The sequence below is a fragment of the Petromyzon marinus genome, chromosome 37 (genome assembly GCF_048934315.1).
Source record: "Petromyzon marinus isolate PM22_M1 ecotype Great Lakes invasive population chromosome 37, UKy_Petmar_22M1.pri1.0, whole genome shotgun sequence".
Taxonomy (NCBI): domain Eukaryota; kingdom Metazoa; phylum Chordata; class Hyperoartia; order Petromyzontiformes; family Petromyzontidae; genus Petromyzon; species Petromyzon marinus.
Window position 1 is genome coordinate 10,987,368 of NC_133703.1, and position 20,672 is coordinate 11,008,039.

Sequence of the window (20,672 nt, forward strand, 5' to 3'; positions counted from 1 at the left end):
CTTGCAAGAACTAATAGACACAGTGTGGCCATGTGGCCTTAATGAGAGAGACTGATTCCAGCTTAGCTTGCAAGAACTAAGAGACACAGTGTGGCCATGTGGCCTTAATGAGACTGACTCCAGCTTAGCTTGCAAGAACTAAGAGACACAGTGTGACCATGTGACCTTAATGAGAGAGACTGATTCCAGCTTAGCTTGCAAGAACTAAGAGACACTGTGTGGCCATGTGGCCTTAATGAGAGAGACTGACTCAAGCTTAGCTTGCAAGAACTAAGAGACACAGTGTGGCCATGTGGCCTTAATGAGAGAGACTGACTCCAGCTTAGCTTGCAAGAACTAAGAGACACAGTGTGCCCATGTAACCTTAATGAGAGAGACTGACTCAAGCCTAGCTTGCAAGAACTAAGAGACACAGTGTGGCCATGTGGCCTTAATGAGAGAGACTCACTCCAGCTTAGCTTGCAAGAACTAAGAGACACTGTGTGGCCATGTGGCCTTAATGAGAGAGACTGATTCCAGCTTAGCTTGCAAGAACTAAGAGACACAGTGTGGCCATGTGGCCTTAATGAGAGAGACTGACTCCAGCTTAGCTTGCAAGAACTAAGAGACAGTGTGACCATGTGACCTTAATGAGAGAGACTGACTCCAGCTTAGCTTGCAAGAACTAAGAGACACTGTGTGGCCATGTGGCCTTAATGAGAGAGACAGACTCAAGCTTAGCTTGCAAGAACTAAGAGACACAGTGTGGCCATGTGGCCTTAATGAGAGAGACTGATTCCAGCTTAACTTGCAAGAACTAAGAGACACAGTGTGGCCATGTGGCCTTAATGAGAGAGACTGACTCCAGCTTAGCTTGCAAGAACTAAGAGACACAGTGTGGCCATGTGGCCTTAATGAGAGAGACTCACTCCAGCTTAGCTTGCAAGAACTAAGAGACACTGTGTGGCCATGTGGCCTTAATGAGAGAGACTCACTCCAGCTTAGCTTGCAAGAACTAAGAGACACAGTGTGGCCATGTGGCCTTAATGAGAGAGACTGATTCCAGCTTAGCTTGCAAGAACTAAGAGACAGTGTGGCCATGTGGCCTTAATGAGAGAGACTGACTCCAGCTTAGCTTGCAAGAACTAAGAGACACAGTGTGCCCATGTGACCTTAATGAGAGAGACTGACTCCAGCTTACCTTGCAAGAACTAAGAGACACTGTGTGGCCATGTGGCCTTAATGAGAGAGACTGACTCAAGCTTAGCTTGCAAGAACTAAGAGACACAGTGTGGCCATGTGGCCTTAATGAGAGAGACTCACTCCAGCTTAGCTTGCAAGAACTAAGAGACACTGTGTGGCCATGTGGCCTTAATGAGAGAGACTCACTCCAGCTTAGCTTGCAAGAACTAAGAGACAGTGTGGCCATGTGGCCTTAATGAGAGAGACTGACTCCAGCTTAGCTTGCAAGAACTAAGAGACACAGTGTGGCCATGTGGCCTTAATGAGAGAGACTGACTCCAGCTTAGCTTGCAAGAACTAAGAGACACAGTGTGGCCATGTGGTCTTAATGAGAGAGACTGATTCCAGCTTAGCTTGCAAGAACTAAGAGACACAGTGTGGCCATGTGGCCTTAATGAGACTGACTCCAGCTTAGCTTGCAAGAACTAAGAGACACAGTGTGACCATGTGACCTTAATGAGAGAGACTGATTCCAGCTTAGCTTGCAAGAACTAAGAGACACTGTGTGGCCATGTGGCCTTAATGAGAGAGACTGACTCAAGCTTAGCTTGCAAGAACTAAGAGACACAGTGTGGCCATGTGGCCTTAATGAGAGAGACTGACTCCAGCTTAGCTTGCAAGAACTAAGAGACACAGTGTGCCCATGTAACCTTAATGAGAGAGACTGACTCCAGCTTACCTTGCAAGAACTAAGAGACACTGTGTGGCCATGTGGCCTTAATGAGAGAGACTGACTCAAGCTTAGCTTGCAAGAACTAAGAGACACAGTGTGGCCATGTGGCCTTAATGAGAGAGACTCACTCCAGCTTAGCTTGCAAGAACTAAAAGACACTGTGTGGCCATGTGGCCTTAATGAGAGAGACTCACTCCAGCTTAGCTTGCAAGAACTAAGAGACACAGTGTGGCCATGTGGCCTTAATGAGAGAGACTGATTCCAGCTTAGCTTGCAAGAACTAAGAGACAGTGTGGCCATGTGGCCTTAATGAGAGAGACTGACTCCAGCTTAGCTTGCAAGAACTAAGAGACACAGTGTGCCCATGTGACCTTAATGAGAGAGACTGACTCCAGCTTAGCTTGCAAGAACTAAGAGACACAGTGTGGCCATGTGGCCTTAATGAGAGAGACTCACTCCAGCTTAGCTTGCAAGAACTAAGAGACACTGTGTGGCCATGTGGCCTTAATGAGAGAGACTGATTCCAGCTTAGCTTGCAAGAACTAAGAGACACAGTGTGGCCATGTGGCCTTAATGAGAGAGACTGACTCCAGCTTAGCTTGCAAGAACTAAGAGACACAGTGTGACCATGTGACCTTAATGAGAGAGACTGACTCCAGCTTAGCTTGCAAGAACTAAGAGACACTGTGTGGCCATGTGGCCTTAATGAGAGAGACTGACTCAAGCTTAGCTTGCAAGAACTAAGAGACACAGTGTGGCCATGTGGCCTTAATGAGAGAGACTGATTCCAGCTTAACTTGCAAGAACTAAGAGACACAGTGTGGCCATGTGGCCTTAATGAGAGAGACTGACTCCAGCTTAGCTTGCAAGAACTAAGAGACACAGTGTGCCCATGTGACCTTAATGAGAGAGACTGACTCCAGCTTACCTTGCAAGAACTAAGAGACACTGTGTGGCCATGTGGCCTTAATGAGAGAGACTGACTCAAGCTTAGCTTGCAAGAACTAAGAGACACAGTGTGGCCATGTGGCCTTAATGAGAGAGACTCACTCCAGCTTAGCTTGCAAGAACTAAGAGACACTGTGTGGCCATGTGGCCTTAATGAGAGAGACTCACTCCAGCTTAGCTTGCAAGAACTAAGAGACACAGTGTGGCCATGTGGCCTTAAGGAGAGAGACTGATTCCAGCTTAGCTTGCAAGAACTAAGAGACAGTGTGGCCATGTGGCCTTAATGAGAGAGACTGACTCCAGCTTAGCTTGCAAGAACTAAGAGACACAGTGTGCCCATGTGACCTTAATGAGAGAGACTGACTCCAGCTTACCTTGCAAGAACTAAGATACACTGTGTGGCCATGTGGCCTTAATGAGAGAGACTGACTCCAGCTTAGCTTGCAAGAACTAAGAGACACTGTGTGGCCATGTGGCCTTAATGAGAGAGACTGACTCAAGCTTAGCTTGCAAGAACTAAGAGACACAGTGTGGCCATGTGGCCTTAATGAGAGAGACTCACTCCAGCTTAGCTTGCAAGAACTAAGAGACACAGTGTGGCCATGTGGCCTTAATGAGAGACTCACTCCAGCTTAGCTTGCAAGAACTAAGAGACAGTGTGGCCATGTAGCCTTAATGAGAGAGACTGACTCCAGCTTAGCTTGCAAGAACTAAGAGACACAGTGTGGCCATGTGGCCTTAATGAGAGAGACTGACTCCAGCTTAGCTTGCAAGAACTAAGAGACACAGTGTGGCCATGTGGCCTTAATGAGAGAGACTGAATCCAGCTTAGCTTGCAAGAACTAAGAGCCACAGTGTGGCCATGTGGCCTTAATGAGAGAGACTGACTCCAGCTTAGCTTGCAAGAACTAAGAGACACAGTGTGACTATGTGACCTTAATGAGAGAGACTGACTCCAGCTTAGCTTGCAAGAACTAAGAGACACTGTGTGGCCATGTGGCCTTAATGAGAGAGACTGACTCAAGCTTAGCTTGCAAGAACTAAGAGACACAGTGTGGCCATGTGGCCTTAATGAGAGAGACTCCAGCTTAGCTTGCAAGAACTAAGAGACTCAGTGTGGCCATGTGGCCTTAATGAGAGAGATTGACTCCAACTTAGCTTGCAAGAACTAAGAGACACTGTGTGGCCATGTGGCCTTAATGAGAGAGACTCACTCCAGCTTAGCTTGCAAGAACTAAGAGACACGGTGTGGCCATGTGGCCTTAATGAGAGACACACTCCAGCTTAGCTTGCAAGAACTAAGAGACTCAGTATGGCCATGTGGCCTTAATGAGAGAGACTGATTCCAGCTTAACTTGCAAGAACTAAGCGACACAGTGTGGCCATGTGGCCTTAATGAGAGAGACTGACTCCAGCTTAGCTTGCAAGAATTAAGAGACACAGTGTGCCCATGTGACCTTAATGAGAGAGACTGACTCCAGCTTACCTTGCAAGAACTAAGAGACACTGTGTGGCCATGTGGCCTTAATGAGAGAGACTGACTCAAGCTTAGCTTGCAAGAACTAAGAGACACAGTGTGGCCATGTGGCCTTAATGAGAGAGACTCACTCCAGCTTAGCTTGCAAGAACTAAGAGACACAGTGTGGCCATGTGGCCTTAATGAGAGACTCACTCCAGCTTAGCTTGCAAGAACTAAGAGACAGTGTGGCCATGTAGCCTTAATGAGAGAGACTGACTCCAGCTTAGCTTGCAAGAACTAAGAGACACAGTGTGGCCATGTGGCCTTAATGAGAGAGACTGACTCCAGCTTAGCTTGCAAGAACTAAGAGACACAGTGTGGCCATGTGGCCTTAATGAGAGAGACTGAATCCAGCTTAGCTTGCAAGAACTAAGAGACACAGTGTGGCCATGTGGCCTTAATGAGAGAGACTGACTCCAGCTTAGCTTGCAAGAACTAAGAGACACAGTGTGACTATGTGACCTTAATGAGAGAGACTGACTCCAGCTTAGCTTGCAAGAACTAAGAGACACTGTGTGGCCATGTGGCCTTAATGAGAGAGACTGACTCAAGCTTAGCTTGCAAGAACTAAGAGACACAGTGTGGCCATGTGGCCTTAATGAGAGAGACTCCAGCTTAGCTTGCAAGAACTAAGAGACTCAGTGTGGCCATGTGGCCTTAATGAGAGAGACTGACTCCAACTTAGCTTGCAAGAACTAAGAGACACTGTGTGGCCATGTGGCCTTAATGAGAGAGACTCACTCCAGCTTAGCTTGCAAGAACTAAGAGACACGGTGTGGCCATGTGGCCTTAATGAGAGACTCACTCCAGCTTAGCTTGCAAGAACTAAGAGACAGTGTGGCCATGTAGCCTTAATGAGAGAGACTGACTCCAGCTTAGCTTGCAAGAACTAAGAGACACAGTGTGGCCATGTGGCCATAATGAGAGAGACTGCCTCCAGCTTAGCTTGCAAGAACTAAGAGACACAGTGTGGCCATGTGGCCTTAATGAGACTGACTCCAGCTTAGCTTGCAAGAATTAAGAGACACAGTGTGCCCATGTGACCTTAATGAGAGAGACTGACTCCAGCTTACCTTGCAAGAACTAAGAGACACTGTGTGGCCATGTGGCCTTAATGAGAGAGACTGACTCAAGCTTAGCTTGCAAGAACTAAGAGACACAGTGTGGCCATGTGGCCTTAATGAGAGAGACTCACTCCAGCTTAGCTTGCAAGAACTAAGAGACACTGTGTGGCCATGTGGCCTTAATGAGAGAGACTCACTCCAGCTTAGCTTACAAGAACTAAGAGACACAGTGTGGCCATGTGGCCTTAATGAGAGAGACTGATTCCAGCTTAGCTTGCAAGATCTAAGAGACAGTGTGGCCATGTGGCCTTAATGAGAGAGACTGACTCCAGCTTAGCTTGCAAGAACTAAAAGACACAGTGTGCCCATGTGACCTTAATGAGAGAGACTGACTCCAGCTTACCTTGCAAGAACTAAGAGACACTGTGTGGCCATGTGGCCTTAATGAGAGAGACTGACTCAAGCTTAGCTTGCAAGAACTAAGAGACACAGTGTGGCCATGTGGCCTTAATGAGAGAGACTGACTCCAGCTTAGCTTGCAAGAACTAAGAGACACAGTGTGACAATGTGACCTTAATGAGAGAGACTGATTCCAGCTTAGCTTGCAAGAACTAAGAGACACTGTGTGGACATGTGGCCTTAATGAGAGAGACTGACTCAAGCTTAGCTTGCAAGAACTAAGAGACACAGTGTGGCCATGTAGCCTTAATGAGAGAGACTGACTCCAGCTTAGCTTGCAAGAACTAAGAGACACAGTGTGGCCATGTGGCCTTAATGAGAGAGACTGACTCCAGCTTAGCTTGCAAGAACTAAGAGACACTGTGTGGCCATGTGGCCTTAATGAGAGAGACTCACTCCAGCTTAGCTTGCAAGAACTAAGAGACAGTGTGGCCATGTGGCCTTAATGAGAGACTCACTCCAGCTTAGCTTGCAAGAACTAAGAGACAGTGTGGCCATGTAGCCTTAATGAGAGAGACTCACTCCAGCTTAGCTTGCAAGAACTAAGAGACACTGTGTGGCCATGTGGCCTTAATGAGAGAGACTCACTCCAGCTTAGCTTGCAAGAACTAAGAGACAGTGTGGCCATGTGGCCTTAATGAGAGACTCACTCCAGCTTAGCTTGCAAGAACTAAGAGACAGTGTGGCCATGTAGCCTTAATGAGAGAGACTGACTCCAGCTTAGCTTGCAAGAACTAAGAGACACAGTGTGGCCATGTGGCCTTAATGAGAGAGACTGCCTCCAGCTTAGCGTGCAAGAACTAAGAGACAGTGTGGCCATGTGGCCTTAATGAGAGAGACTGATTCCAGCTTAACTTGCAAGAACAAAGCGACACAGTGTGGCCATGTGGCCTTAATGAGACTGACTCCAGCTTAGCTTGCAAGAATTAAGAGACACAGTGTGCCCATGTGACCTTAATGAGAGAGACTGACTCCAGCTTACCTTGCAAGAACTAAGAGACACTGTGTGGCCATGTGGCCTTAATGAGAGAGACTGACTCAAGCTTAGCTTGCAAGAACCAAGAGACACAGTGTGGCCATGTGGCCTTAATGAGAGAGACTCACTCCAGCTTAGCTTGCAAGAACTAAGAGACACTGTGTGGCCATGTGGCCTTAATGAGAGAGACTCACTCCAGCTTAGCTTGCAAAAACTAAGAGACACAGTGTGGCCATGTGGCCTTAATGAGAGAGACTGATTCCAGCTTAGCTTGCAAGAACTAAGAGACAGTGTGGCCATGTGGCCTTAATGAGAGAGACTGACTCCAGCTTAGCTTGCAAGAACTAAGAGACACAGTGTGCCCATGTGACCTTAATGAGAGAGACTGACTCCAGCTTACCTTGCAAGAACTAAGAGACACTGTGTGGCCATGTGGCCTTAATGAGAGAGACTGACTCAAGCTTAGCTTGCAAGAACTAAGAGACACAGTGTGGCCATGTGGCCTTAATGAGAGAGACTCACTCCAGCTTAGCTTGCAAGAACTAAGATACACTGTGTGGCCATGTGGCCTTAATGAGAGAGACTCACTCCAGCTTAGCTTGCAAGAACTAAGAGACAGTGTGGCCATGTGGCCTTAATGAGAGAGACTGACTCCAGCTTAGCTTGCAAGAACTAAGAGACACAGTGTGGCCATGTGGCCTTAATGAGAGAGACTGACTCCAGCTTAGCTTGCAAGAACTAAGAGACACAGTGTGGCCATGTGGCCTTAATGAGAGAGACTGATTCCAGCTTAGCTTGCAAGAACTAAGAGACACAGTGTGGCCATGTGGCCTTAATGAGACTGACTCCAGCTTAGCTTGCAAGAACTAAGAGACACAGTGTGACCATGTGACCTTAATGAGAGAGACTGATTCCAGCTTAGCTTGCAAGAACTAAGAGACACTGTGTGGCCATGTGGCCTTAATGAGAGAGACTGACTCAAGCTTAGCTTGCAAGAACTAAGAGACACAGTGTGGCCATGTGGCCTTAATGAGAGAGACTCACTCCAGCTTAGCTTGCAAGAACTAAGAGACACTGTGTGGCCATGTGGCCTTAATGAGAAAGACTCACTCCAGCTTAGCTTGCAAGAACTAAGAGACTCAGTATGGCCATGTGGCCTTAATGAGAGAGACTGACTCCAACTTAACTTGAAAGAACTAAGATACACTGTGTGGCCATGTGGCCTTAATGAGAGAGACTCACTCCAGCTTAGCTTGCAAGAACTAAGAGACACAGTGTGGCCATGTGGCCTTAATGAGAGAGACTGATTCCAGCTTAGCTTGCAAGAACTAAGAGACAGTGTGGCCATGTGGCCTTAATGAGAGAGACTGACTCCAGCTTAGCTTGCAAGAACTAAGAGACACAGTGTGCCCATGTGACCTTAATGAGAGAGACTGAATCCAGCTTACCTTGCAAGAACTAAGAGACACTGTGTGGCCATGTGGCCTTAATGAGAGAGACTGACTCAAGCTTAGCTTGCAAGAACTAAGAGACACAGTGTGGCCATGTGGCCTTAATGAGAGAGACTCACTCCAGCTTAGCTTGCAAGAACTAAGATACACTGTGTGGCCATGTGGCCTTAATGAGAGAGACTCACTCCAGCTTAGCTTGCAAGAACTAAGAGACAGTGTGGCCATGTGGCCTTAATGAGAGAGACTGACTCCAGCTTAGCTTGCAAGAACTAAGAGACACAGTGTGGCCATGTGGCCTTAATGAGAGAGACTGACTCCAGCTTAGCTTGCAAGAACTAAGAGACACAGTGTGGCCATGTGGCCTTAATGAGAGAGACTGATTCCAGCTTAGCTTGCAAGAACTAAGAGACACAGTGTGGCCATGTGGCCTTAATGAGACTGACTCCAGCTTAGCTTGCAAGAACTAAGAGACACAGTGTGACCATGTGACCTTAATGAGAGAGACTGATTCCAGCTTAGCTTGCAAGAACTAAGAGACACTGTGTGGCCATGTGGCCTTAATGAGAGAGACTGACTCAAGCTTAGCTTGCAAGAACTAAGAGACACAGTGTGGCCATGTGGCCTTAATGAGAGAGACTCACTCCAGCTTAGCTTGCAAGAACTAAGAGACACTGTGTGGCCATGTGGCCTTAATGAGAAAGACTCACTCCAGCTTAGCTTGCAAGAACTAAGAGACTCAGTATGGCCATGTGGCCTTAATGAGAGAGACTGACTCCAACTTAACTTGAAAGAACTAAGATACACTGTGTGGCCATGTGGCCTTAATGAGAGAGACTCACTCCAGCTTAGCTTGCAAGAACTAAGAGACACAGTGTGGCCATGTGGCCTTAATGAGAGAGACTGATTCCAGCTTAGCTTGCAAGAACTAAGAGACAGTGTGGCCATGTGGCCTTAATGAGAGAGACTGACTCCAGCTTAGCTTGCAAGAACTAAGAGACACAGTGTGCCCATGTGACCTTAATGAGAGAGACTGAATCCAGCTTACCTTGCAAGAACTAAGAGACACTGTGTGGCCATGTGGCCTTAATGAGAGAGACTGACTCAAGCTTAGCTTGCAAGAACTAAGAGACACAGTGTGGCCATGTGGCCTTAATGAGAGAGACTCACTCCAGCTTAGCTTGCAAGAACTAAGATACACTGTGTGGCCATGTGGCCTTAATGAGAGAGACTCACTCCAGCTTAGCTTGCAAGAACTAAGAGACAGTGTGGCCATGTGGCCTTAATGAGAGAGACTGACTCCAGCTTAGCTTGCAAGAACTAAGAGACACAGTGTGGCCATGTGGCCTTAATGAGAGAGACTGACTCCAGCTTAGCTTGCAAGAACTAAGAGACACAGTGTGGGCATGTGGCCTTAATGAGAGAGACTGATTCCAGCTTAGCTTGCAAGAACTTAGCGACACAGTGTGGCCATGTGGCCTTAATGAGACTGACTCCAGCTTAGCTTGCAAGAACTAAGAGACACAGTGTGACCATGTGACCTTAATGAGAGAGACTGATTCCAGCTTAGCTTGCAAGAACTAAGAGACACTGTGTGGCAATGTGGCCTTAATGAGAGAGACTGACTCAAGCTTAGCTTGCAAGAACTAAGAGACACAGTGTGGCCATGTGGCCTTAATGAGAGAGACTCACTCCAGCTTAGCTTGCAAGAACTAAGAGACACTGTGTGGCCATGTGGCCTTAATGAGAAAGACTCACTCCAGCTTAGCTTGCAAGAACTAAGAGACTCAGTATGGCCATGTGGCCTTAATGAGAGAGACTGACTCCAACTTAACTTGCAAGAACTAAGATACACTGTGTGGCCATGTGGCCTTAATGAGAGAGACTCACTCCAGCTTAGCTTGCAAGAACTAAGAGACACAGTGTGGCCATGTGGCCTTAATGAGAGACTCACTCCAGCTTAGCTTGCAAGAACTAAGAGACAGTGTGGCCATGTAGCCTTAATGAGAGAGACTGACTCCAGCTTAGCTTGCAAGAACTAAGAGACACAGTGTGGCCATGTGGCCTTAATGAGAGAGACTGACTCCAGCTTAGCTTGCAAGAACTAAGAGACACAGTGTGGCCATGTGGCCTTAATGAGAGAGACTGATTCCAGCTTAGCTTGCAAGAACTAAGAGACACAGTGTGGCCATGTGGCCTTAATGAGAGAGACTGACTCCAGCTTAGCTTGCAAGAACTAAGAGACTCAGTGTGGCCATGTGGCCTTAATGAGAGAGACTGACTCCAACTTAGCTTGCAAGAACTAAGAGACACTGTGTGGCCATGTGGCCTTAATGAGAGAGACTCACTCCAGCTTAGCTTGCAAGAACTAAGAGACACGGTGTGGCCATGTGGCCTTAATGAGAGACTCACTCCAGTTTAGCTTGAAAGAACTAAGAGACAGTGTGGCCATGTAGCCTTAATGAGAGAGACTGACTCCAGCTTAGCTTGCAAGAACTAAGAGACACAGTGTGGCCATGTGGCCATAATGAGAGAGACTGCCTCCAGCTTAGCTTGCAAGAACTAAGAGACACAGTGTGGCCATGTGGCCTTAATGAGAGAGACTCACTCCAGCTTAGCTTGCAAGAACTAAGAGACACTGTGTGGCCATGTGGCCTTAATGAGAGAGACTCACTCCAGCTTAGCTTGCAAGAACTAAGAGACACAGTGTGACCATGTGACCTTAATGAGAGAGACTGACTCCAGCTTAGCTTGTAAGAACTAAGAGACAGTGTGGCCATGTGGCCGTAATGAGAGAGACTGATTCCAGCTAAACTTGCAAGAACAAAGCGACACAGTGTGGCCATGTGGCCTTAATGAGACTGACTCCAGCTTAGCTTGCAAGAATTAAGAGACACAGTGTGCCCATGTGACCTTAATGAGAGAGACTGACTCCAGCTTACCTTGCAAGAACTAAGAGACACTGTGTGGCCATGTGGCCTTAATGAGAGAGACTGACTCAAGCTTAGCTTGCAAGAACTAAGAGACACAGTGTGGCCATGTGGCCTTAATGAGAGAGACTCACTCCAGCTTAGCTTGCAAGAACTAAGAGACACTGTGTGGCCATGTGGCCTTAATGAGAGAGACTGATTCCAGCTTAGCTTGCAAGATCTAAGAGACAGTGTGGCCATGTGGCCTTAATGAGAGAGACTGACTCCAGCTTAGCTTGCAAGAACTAAAAGACACAGTGTGCCCATGTGACCTTAATGAGAGAGACTGACTCCAGCTTACCTTGCAAGAACTAAGAGACACTGTGTGGCCATGTGGCCTTAATGAGAGAGACTGACTCAAGCTTAGCTTGCAAGAACTAAGAGACACAGTGTGGCCATGTGGCCTTAATGAGACTCACTCCAGCTTAGCTTGCAAGAACTAAGAGACACTGTGTGGCCATGTGGCCTTAATGAGAGAGACTGACTCCAGCTTAGCTTGCAAGAACTAAGAGACACAGTGTGGCCATGTGGCCTTAATGAGAGAGACTGACTCCAGCTTAGCTTGCAAGAACTAAGAGACACAGTGTGGCCATGTGGCCTTAATGAGAGAGACTGATTCCAGCTTAGCTTGCAAGAACTAAGAGACACAGTGTGGCCATGTGGCCTTAATGAGACTGACTCCAGCTTAGCTTGCAAGAACTAAGAGACACAGTGTGACCATGTGACCTTAATGAGAGAGACTGATTCCAGCTTAGCTTGCAAGAACTAAGAGACACTGTGTGGCCATGTGGCCTTAATGAGAGAGACTGACTCAAGCTTAGCTTGCAAGAACTAAGAGACACAGTGTGGCCATGTGGCCTTAATGAGAGAGACTCACTCCAGCTTAGCTTGCAAGAACTAAGAGACACTGTGTGGCCATGTGGCCTTAATGAGAAAGACTCACTCCAGCTTAGCTTGCAAGAACTAAGAGACTCAGTATGGCCATGTGGCCTTAATGAGAGAGACTGACTCCAACTTAACTTGCAAGAACTAAGATACACTGTGTGGCCATGTGGCCTTAATGAGAGAGACTCACTCCAGCTTAGCTTGCAAGAACTAAGAGACACAGTGTGGCCATGTGGCCTTAATGAGAGACTCACTCCAGCTTAGCTTGCAAGAACTAAGAGACAGTGTGGCCATGTAGCCTTAATGAGAGAGACTGACTCCAGCTTAGCTTGCAAGAACTAAGAGACACTGTGTGGCCATGTGGCCTTAATGAGAGAGACTCACTCCAGCTTAGCTTGCAAGAACTAAGAGACACGGTGTGGCCATGTGGCCTTAATGAGAGACTCACTCCAGTTTAGCTTGAAAGAACTAAGAGACAGTGTGGCCATGTGGCCTTAATGAGAGACTCACTCCAGCTTAGCTTGCAAGAACTAAGAGACAGTGTGGCCATGTAGCCTTAATGAGAGAGACTGACTCCAGCTTAGCTTGCAAGAACTAAGAGACACAGTGTGGCCATGTGGCCTTAATGAGAGAGACTGACTCCAGCTTAGCTTGCAAGAACTAAGAGACACAGTGTGGCCATGTGGCCTTAATGAGAGAGACTGATTCCAGCTTAGCTTGCAAGAACTAAGAGACACAGTGTGGCCATGTGGCCTTAATGAGAGAGACTGACTCCAGCTTAGCTTGCAAGAACTAAGAGACTCAGTGTGGCCATGTGGCCTTAATGAGAGAGACTGACTCCAACTTAGCTTGCAAGAACTAAGAGACACTGTGTGGCCATGTGGCCTTAATGAGAGAGACTCACTCCAGCTTAGCTTGCAAGAACTAAGAGACACGGTGTGGCCATGTGGCCTTAATGAGAGACTCACTCCAGTTTAGCTTGAAAGAACTAAGAGACAGTGTGGCCATGTAGCCTTAATGAGAGAGACTGACTCCAGCTTAGCTTGCAAGAACTAAGAGACACAGTGTGGCCATGTGGCCATAATGAGAGAGACTGCCTCCAGCTTAGCTTGCAAGAACTAAGAGACACAGTGTGGCCATGTGGCCTTAATGAGAGAGACTCACTCCAGCTTAGCTTGCAAGAACTAAGAGACACTGTGTGGCCATGTGGCCTTAATGAGAGAGACTCACTCCAGCTTAGCTTGCAAGAACTAAGAGACACTGTGTGGCCATGTGGCCTTAATGAGAGAGACTCACTCCAGCTTAGCTTGCAAGAACTAAGAGACAGTGTGGCCATGTGGCCTTAATGAGAGAGACTGACTCCAGCTTAGCTTGCAAGAACTAAGAGACACAGTGTGGCCATGTGGCCTTAATGAGAGAGACTGACTCCAGCTTAGCTTGCAAGAACTAAGAGACACAGTGTGGCCATGTGGCCTTAATGAGAGAGACTGATTCCAGCTTAGCTTGCAAGAACTAAGAGACACAGTGTGGCCATGTGGCCTTAATGAGACTGACTCCAGCTTAGCTTGCAAGAACTAAGAGACACAGTGTGACCATGTGACCTTAATGAGAGAGACTGATTCCAGCTTAGCTTGCAAGAACTAAGAGACACTGTGTGGCCATGTGGCCTTAATGAGAGAGACTGACTCAAGCTTAGCTTGCAAGAACTAAGAGACACAGTGTGGCCATGTGGCCTTAATGAGAGAGACTCACTCCAGCTTAGCTTGCAAGAACTAAGAGACACTGTGTGGCCATGTGGCCTTAATGAGAAAGACTCACTCCAGCTTAGCTTGCAAGAACTAAGAGACTCAGTATGGCCATGTGGCCTTAATGAGAGAGACTGACTCCAACTTAACTTGAAAGAACTAAGATACACTGTGTGGCCATGTGGCCTTAATGAGAGAGACTCACTCCAGCTTAGCTTGCAAGAACTAAGAGACACAGTGTGGCCATGTGGCCTTAATGAGAGAGACTGATTCCAGCTTAGCTTGCAAGAACTAAGAGACAGTGTGGCCATGTGGCCTTAATGAGAGAGACTGACTCCAGCTTAGCTTGCAAGAACTAAGAGACACAGTGTGCCCATGTGACCTTAATGAGAGAGACTGAATCCAGCTTACCTTGCAAGAACTAAGAGACACTGTGTGGCCATGTGGCCTTAATGAGAGAGACTGACTCAAGCTTAGCTTGCAAGAACTAAGAGACACAGTGTGGCCATGTGGCCTTAATGAGAGAGACTCACTCCAGCTTAGCTTGCAAGAACTAAGATACACTGTGTGGCCATGTGGCCTTAATGAGAGAGACTCACTCCAGCTTAGCTTGCAAGAACTAAGAGACAGTGTGGCCATGTGGCCTTAATGAGAGAGACTGACTCCAGCTTAGCTTGCAAGAACTAAGAGACACAGTGTGGCCATGTGGCCTTAATGAGAGAGACTGACTCCAGCTTAGCTTGCAAGAACTAAGAGACACAGTGTGGCCATGTGGCCTTAATGAGAGAGACTGATTCCAGCTTAGCTTGCAAGAACTAAGAGACACAGTGTGGCCATGTGGCCTTAATGAGACTGACTCCAGCTTAGCTTGCAAGAACTAAGAGACACAGTGTGACCATGTGACCTTAATGAGAGAGACTGATTCCAGCTTAGCTTGCAAGAACTAAGAGACACTGTGTGGCCATGTGGCCTTAATGAGAGAGACTGACTCAAGCTTAGCTTGCAAGAACTAAGAGACACAGTGTGGCCATGTGGCCTTAATGAGAGAGACTCACTCCAGCTTAGCTTGCAAGAACTAAGAGACACTGTGTGGCCATGTGGCCTTAATGAGAAAGACTCACTCCAGCTTAGCTTGCAAGAACTAAGAGACTCAGTATGGCCATGTGGCCTTAATGAGAGAGACTGACTCCAACTTAACTTGAAAGAACTAAGATACACTGTGTGGCCATGTGGCCTTAATGAGAGAGACTCACTCCAGCTTAGCTTGCAAGAACTAAGAGACACAGTGTGGCCATGTGGCCTTAATGAGAGAGACTGATTCCAGCTTAGCTTGCAAGAACTAAGAGACAGTGTGGCCATGTGGCCTTAATGAGAGAGACTGACTCCAGCTTAGCTTGCAAGAACTAAGAGACACAGTGTGCCCATGTGACCTTAATGAGAGAGACTGAATCCAGCTTACCTTGCAAGAACTAAGAGACACTGTGTGGCCATGTGGCCTTAATGAGAGAGACTGACTCAAGCTTAGCTTGCAAGAACTAAGAGACACAGTGTGGCCATGTGGCCTTAATGAGAGAGACTCACTCCAGCTTAGCTTGCAAGAACTAAGATACACTGTGTGGCCATGTGGCCTTAATGAGAGAGACTCACTCCAGCTTAGCTTGCAAGAACTAAGAGACAGTGTGGCCATGTGGCCTTAATGAGAGAGACTGACTCCAGCTTAGCTTGCAAGAACTAAGAGACACAGTGTGGCCATGTGGCCTTAATGAGAGAGACTGACTCCAGCTTAGCTTGCAAGAACTAAGAGACACAGTGTGGGCATGTGGCCTTAATGAGAGAGACTGATTCCAGCTTAGCTTGCAAGAACTTAGCGACACAGTGTGGCCATGTGGCCTTAATGAGACTGACTCCAGCTTAGCTTGCAAGAACTAAGAGACACAGTGTGACCATGTGACCTTAATGAGAGAGACTGATTCCAGCTTAGCTTGCAAGAACTAAGAGACACTGTGTGGCAATGTGGCCTTAATGAGAGAGACTGACTCAAGCTTAGCTTGCAAGAACTAAGAGACACAGTGTGGCCATGTGGCCTTAATGAGAGAGACTCACTCCAGCTTAGCTTGCAAGAACTAAGAGACACTGTGTGGCCATGTGGCCTTAATGAGAAAGACTCACTCCAGCTTAGCTTGCAAGAACTAAGAGACTCAGTATGGCCATGTGGCCTTAATGAGAGAGACTGACTCCAACTTAACTTGCAAGAACTAAGATACACTGTGTGGCCATGTGGCCTTAATGAGAGAGACTCACTCCAGCTTAGCTTGCAAGAACTAAGAGACACAGTGTGGCCATGTGGCCTTAATGAGAGACTCACTCCAGCTTAGCTTGCAAGAACTAAGAGACAGTGTGGCCATGTAGCCTTAATGAGAGAGACTGACTCCAGCTTAGCTTGCAAGAACTAAGAGACACAGTGTGGCCATGTGGCCTTAATGAGAGAGACTGACTCCAGCTTAGCTTGCAAGAACTAAGAGACACAGTGTGGCCATGTGGCCTTAATGAGAGAGACTGATTCCAGCTTAGCTTGCAAGAACTAAGAGACACAGTGTGGCCATGTGGCCTTAATGAGAGAGACTGACTCCAGCTTAGCTTGCAAGAACTAAGAGACTCAGTGTGGCCATGTGGCCTTAATGAGAGAGACTGACTCCAACTTAGCTTGCAAGAACTAAGAGACACTGTGTGGCCATGTGGCCTTAATGAGAGAGACTCACTCCAGCTTAGCTTGCAAGAACTAAGAGACACGGTGTGGCCATGTGGCCTTAATGAGAGACTCACTCCAGTTTAGCTTGAAAGAACTAAGAGACAGTGTGGCCATGTAGCCTTAATGAGAGAGACTGACTCCAGCTTAGCTTGCAAGAACTAAGAGACACAGTGTGGCCATGTGGCCATAATGAGAGAGACTGCCTCCAGCTTAGCTTGCAAGAACTAAGAGACACAGTGTGGCCATGTGGCCTTAATGAGAGAGACTCACTCCAGCTTAGCTTGCAAGAACTAAGAGACACTGTGTGGCCATGTGGCCTTAATGAGAGAGACTCACTCCAGCTTAGCTTGCAAGAACTAAGAGACACAGTGTGACCATGTGACCTTAATGAGAGAGACTGACTCCAGCTTAGCTTGTAAGAACTAAGAGACAGTGTGGCCATGTGGCCGTAATGAGAGAGACTGATTCCAGCTAAACTTGCAAGAACAAAGCGACACAGTGTGGCCATGTGGCCTTAATGAGACTGACTCCAGCTTAGCTTGCAAGAATTAAGAGACACAGTGTGCCCATGTGACCTTAATGAGAGAGACTGACTCCAGCTTACCTTGCAAGAACTAAGAGACACTGTGTGGCCATGTGGCCTTAATGAGAGAGACTGACTCAAGCTTAGCTTGCAAGAACTAAGAGACACAGTGTGGCCATGTGGCCTTAATGAGAGAGACTCACTCCAGCTTAGCTTGCAAGAACTAAGAGACACTGTGTGGCCATGTGGCCTTAATGAGAGAGACTGATTCCAGCTTAGCTTGCAAGATCTAAGAGACAGTGTGGCCATGTGGCCTTAATGAGAGAGACTGACTCCAGCTTAGCTTGCAAGAACTAAAAGACACAGTGTGCCCATGTGACCTTAATGAGAGAGACTGACTCCAGCTTACCTTGCAAGAACTAAGAGACACTGTGTGGCCATGTGGCCTTAATGAGAGAGACTGACTCAAGCTTAGCTTGCAAGAACTAAGAGACACAGTGTGGCCATGTGGCCTTAATGAGACTCACTCCAGCTTAGCTTGCAAGAACTAAGAGACACTGTGTGGCCATGTGGCCTTAATGAGAGAGACTGACTCCAGCTTAGCTTGCAAGAACTAAGAGACACAGTGTGGCCATGTGGCCTTAATGAGAGAGACTGACTCCAGCTTAGCTTGCAAGAACTAAGAGACACAGTGTGGCCATGTGGCCTTAATGAGAGAGACTGATTCCAGCTTAGCTTGCAAGAACTAAGAGACACAGTGTGGCCATGTGGCCTTAATGAGACTGACTCCAGCTTAGCTTGCAAGAACTAAGAGACACAGTGTGACCATGTGACCTTAATGAGAGAGACTGATTCCAGCTTAGCTTGCAAGAACTAAGAGACACTGTGTGGCCATGTGGCCTTAATGAGAGAGACTGACTCAAGCTTAGCTTGCAAGAACTAAGAGACACAGTGTGGCCATGTGGCCTTAATGAGAGAGACTCACTCCAGCTTAGCTTGCAAGAACTAAGAGACACTGTGTGGCCATGTGGCCTTAATGAGAAAGACTCACTCCAGCTTAGCTTGCAAGAACTAAGAGACTCAGTATGGCCATGTGGCCTTAATGAGAGAGACTGACTCCAACTTAACTTGCAAGAACTAAGATACACTGTGTGGCCATGTGGCCTTAATGAGAGAGACTCACTCCAGCTTAGCTTGCAAGAACTAAGAGACACAGTGTGGCCATGTGGCCTTAATGAGAGACTCACTCCAGCTTAGCTTGCAAGAACTAAGAGACAGTGTGGCCATGTAGCCTTAATGAGAGAGACTGACTCCAGCTTAGCTTGCAAGAACTAAGAGACACTGTGTGGCCATGTGGCCTTAATGAGAGAGACTCACTCCAGCTTAGCTTGCAAGAACTAAGAGACACGGTGTGGCCATGTGGCCTTAATGAGAGACTCACTCCAGTTTAGCTTGAAAGAACTAAGAGACAGTGTGGCCATGTGGCCTTAATGAGAGACTCACTCCAGCTTAGCTTGCAAGAACTAAGAGACAGTGTGGCCATGTAGCCTTAATGAGAGAGACTGACTCCAGCTTAGCTTGCAAGAACTAAGAGACACAGTGTGGCCATGTGGCCTTAATGAGAGAGACTGACTCCAGCTTAGCTTGCAAGAACTAAGAGACACAGTGTGGCCATGTGGCCTTAATGAGAGAGACTGATTCCAGCTTAGCTTGCAAGAACTAAGAGACACAGTGTGGCCATGTGGCCTTAATGAGAGAGACTGACTCCAGCTTAGCTTGCAAGAACTAAGAGACTCAGTGTGGCCATGTGGCCTTAATGAGAGAGACTGACTCCAACTTAGCTTGCAAGAACTAAGAGACACTGTGTGGCCATGTGGCCTTAATGAGAGAGACTCACTCCAGCTTAGCTTGCAAGAACTAAGAGACACGGTGTGGCCATGTGGCCTTAATGAGAGACTCACTCCAGTTTAGCTTGAAAGAACTAAGAGACAGTGTGGCCATGTAGCCTTAATGAGAGAGACTGACTCCAGCTTAGCTTGCAAGAACTAAGAGACACAGTGTGGCCATGTGGCCATAATGAGAGAGACTGCCTCCAGCTTAGCTTGCAAGAACTAAGAGACACAGTGTGGCCATGTGGCCTTAATGAGAGAGACTCACTCCAGCTTAGCTTGCAAGAACTAAGAGACACTGTGTGGCCATGTGGCCTTAATGAGAGAGACTCACTCCAGCTTAGCTTGCAAGAACTAAGAGACACAGTGTGACCATGTGACCTTAATGAGAGAGACTGACTCCAGCTTAGCTTGTAAGAACTAAGAGACAGTGTGGCCATGTGGCCGTAATGAGAGAGACTGATTCCAGCTAAACTTGCAAGAACAAAGCGACACAGTGTGGCCATGTGGCCTTAATGAGACTGACTCCAGCTTAGCTTGCAAGAATTAAGAGACACAGTGTGCCCATGTGACCTTAATGAGAGAGACTGACTCCAGCTTACCTTGCAAGAACTAAGAGACACTGTGTGGCCATGTGGCCTTAATGAGAGAGACTGACTCAAGCTTAGCTTGCAAGAACTAAGAGACACAGTGTGGCCATGTGGCCTTAATGAGAGAGACTCACTCCAGCTTAGCTTGCAAGAACTAAGAGACACTGTGTGGCCATGTGGCCTTAATGAGAGAGACTGATTCCAGCTTAGCTTGCAAGATCTAAGAGACAGTGTGGCCATGTGGCCTTAATGAGAGAGACTGACTCCAGCTTAGCTTGCAAGAACTAAAAGACACAGTGTGCCCATGTGACCTTAATGAGAGAGACTGACTCCAGCTTACCTTGCAAGAACTAAGAGACACTGTGTGGCCATGTGGCCTTAATGAGAGAGACTGACTCAAGCTTAGCTTGCAAGAACTAAGAGACACAGTGTGGCCATGTGGCCTTAATGAGACTCACTCCAGCTTAGCTTGCAAGAACTAAGAGACACTGTGTGGCCATGTGGCCTTAATGAGAGAGACTGACTCCAGCTTAGCTTGCAAGAACTAAGAGACACAGTGTGGCCATGTGGCCTTAATGAGAGAGACTGACTCCAGCTTAGCTTGCAAGAACTAAGAGACACAGTGTGGCCATGTGGCCTTAATGAGAGAGACTGATTCCAGCTTAGCTTGCAAGAACTAAGAGACACAGTGTGGCCATGTGGCCTTAATGAGACTGACTCCAGCTTAGCTTGCAAGAACTAAGAGACACAGTGTGACCATGTGACCTTAATGAGAGAGACTGATTCCAGCTTAGCTTGCAAGAACTAAGAGACACTGTGTGGCCATGTGGCCTTAATGAGAGAGACTGACTCAAGCTTAGCTTGCAAGAACTAAGAGACACAGTGTGGCCATGTGGCCTTAATGAGAGAGACTCACTCCAGCTTAGCTTGCAAGAACTAAGAGACACTGTGTGGCCATGTGGCCTTAATGAGAAAGACTCACTCCAGCTTAGCTTGCAAGAACTAAGAGACTCA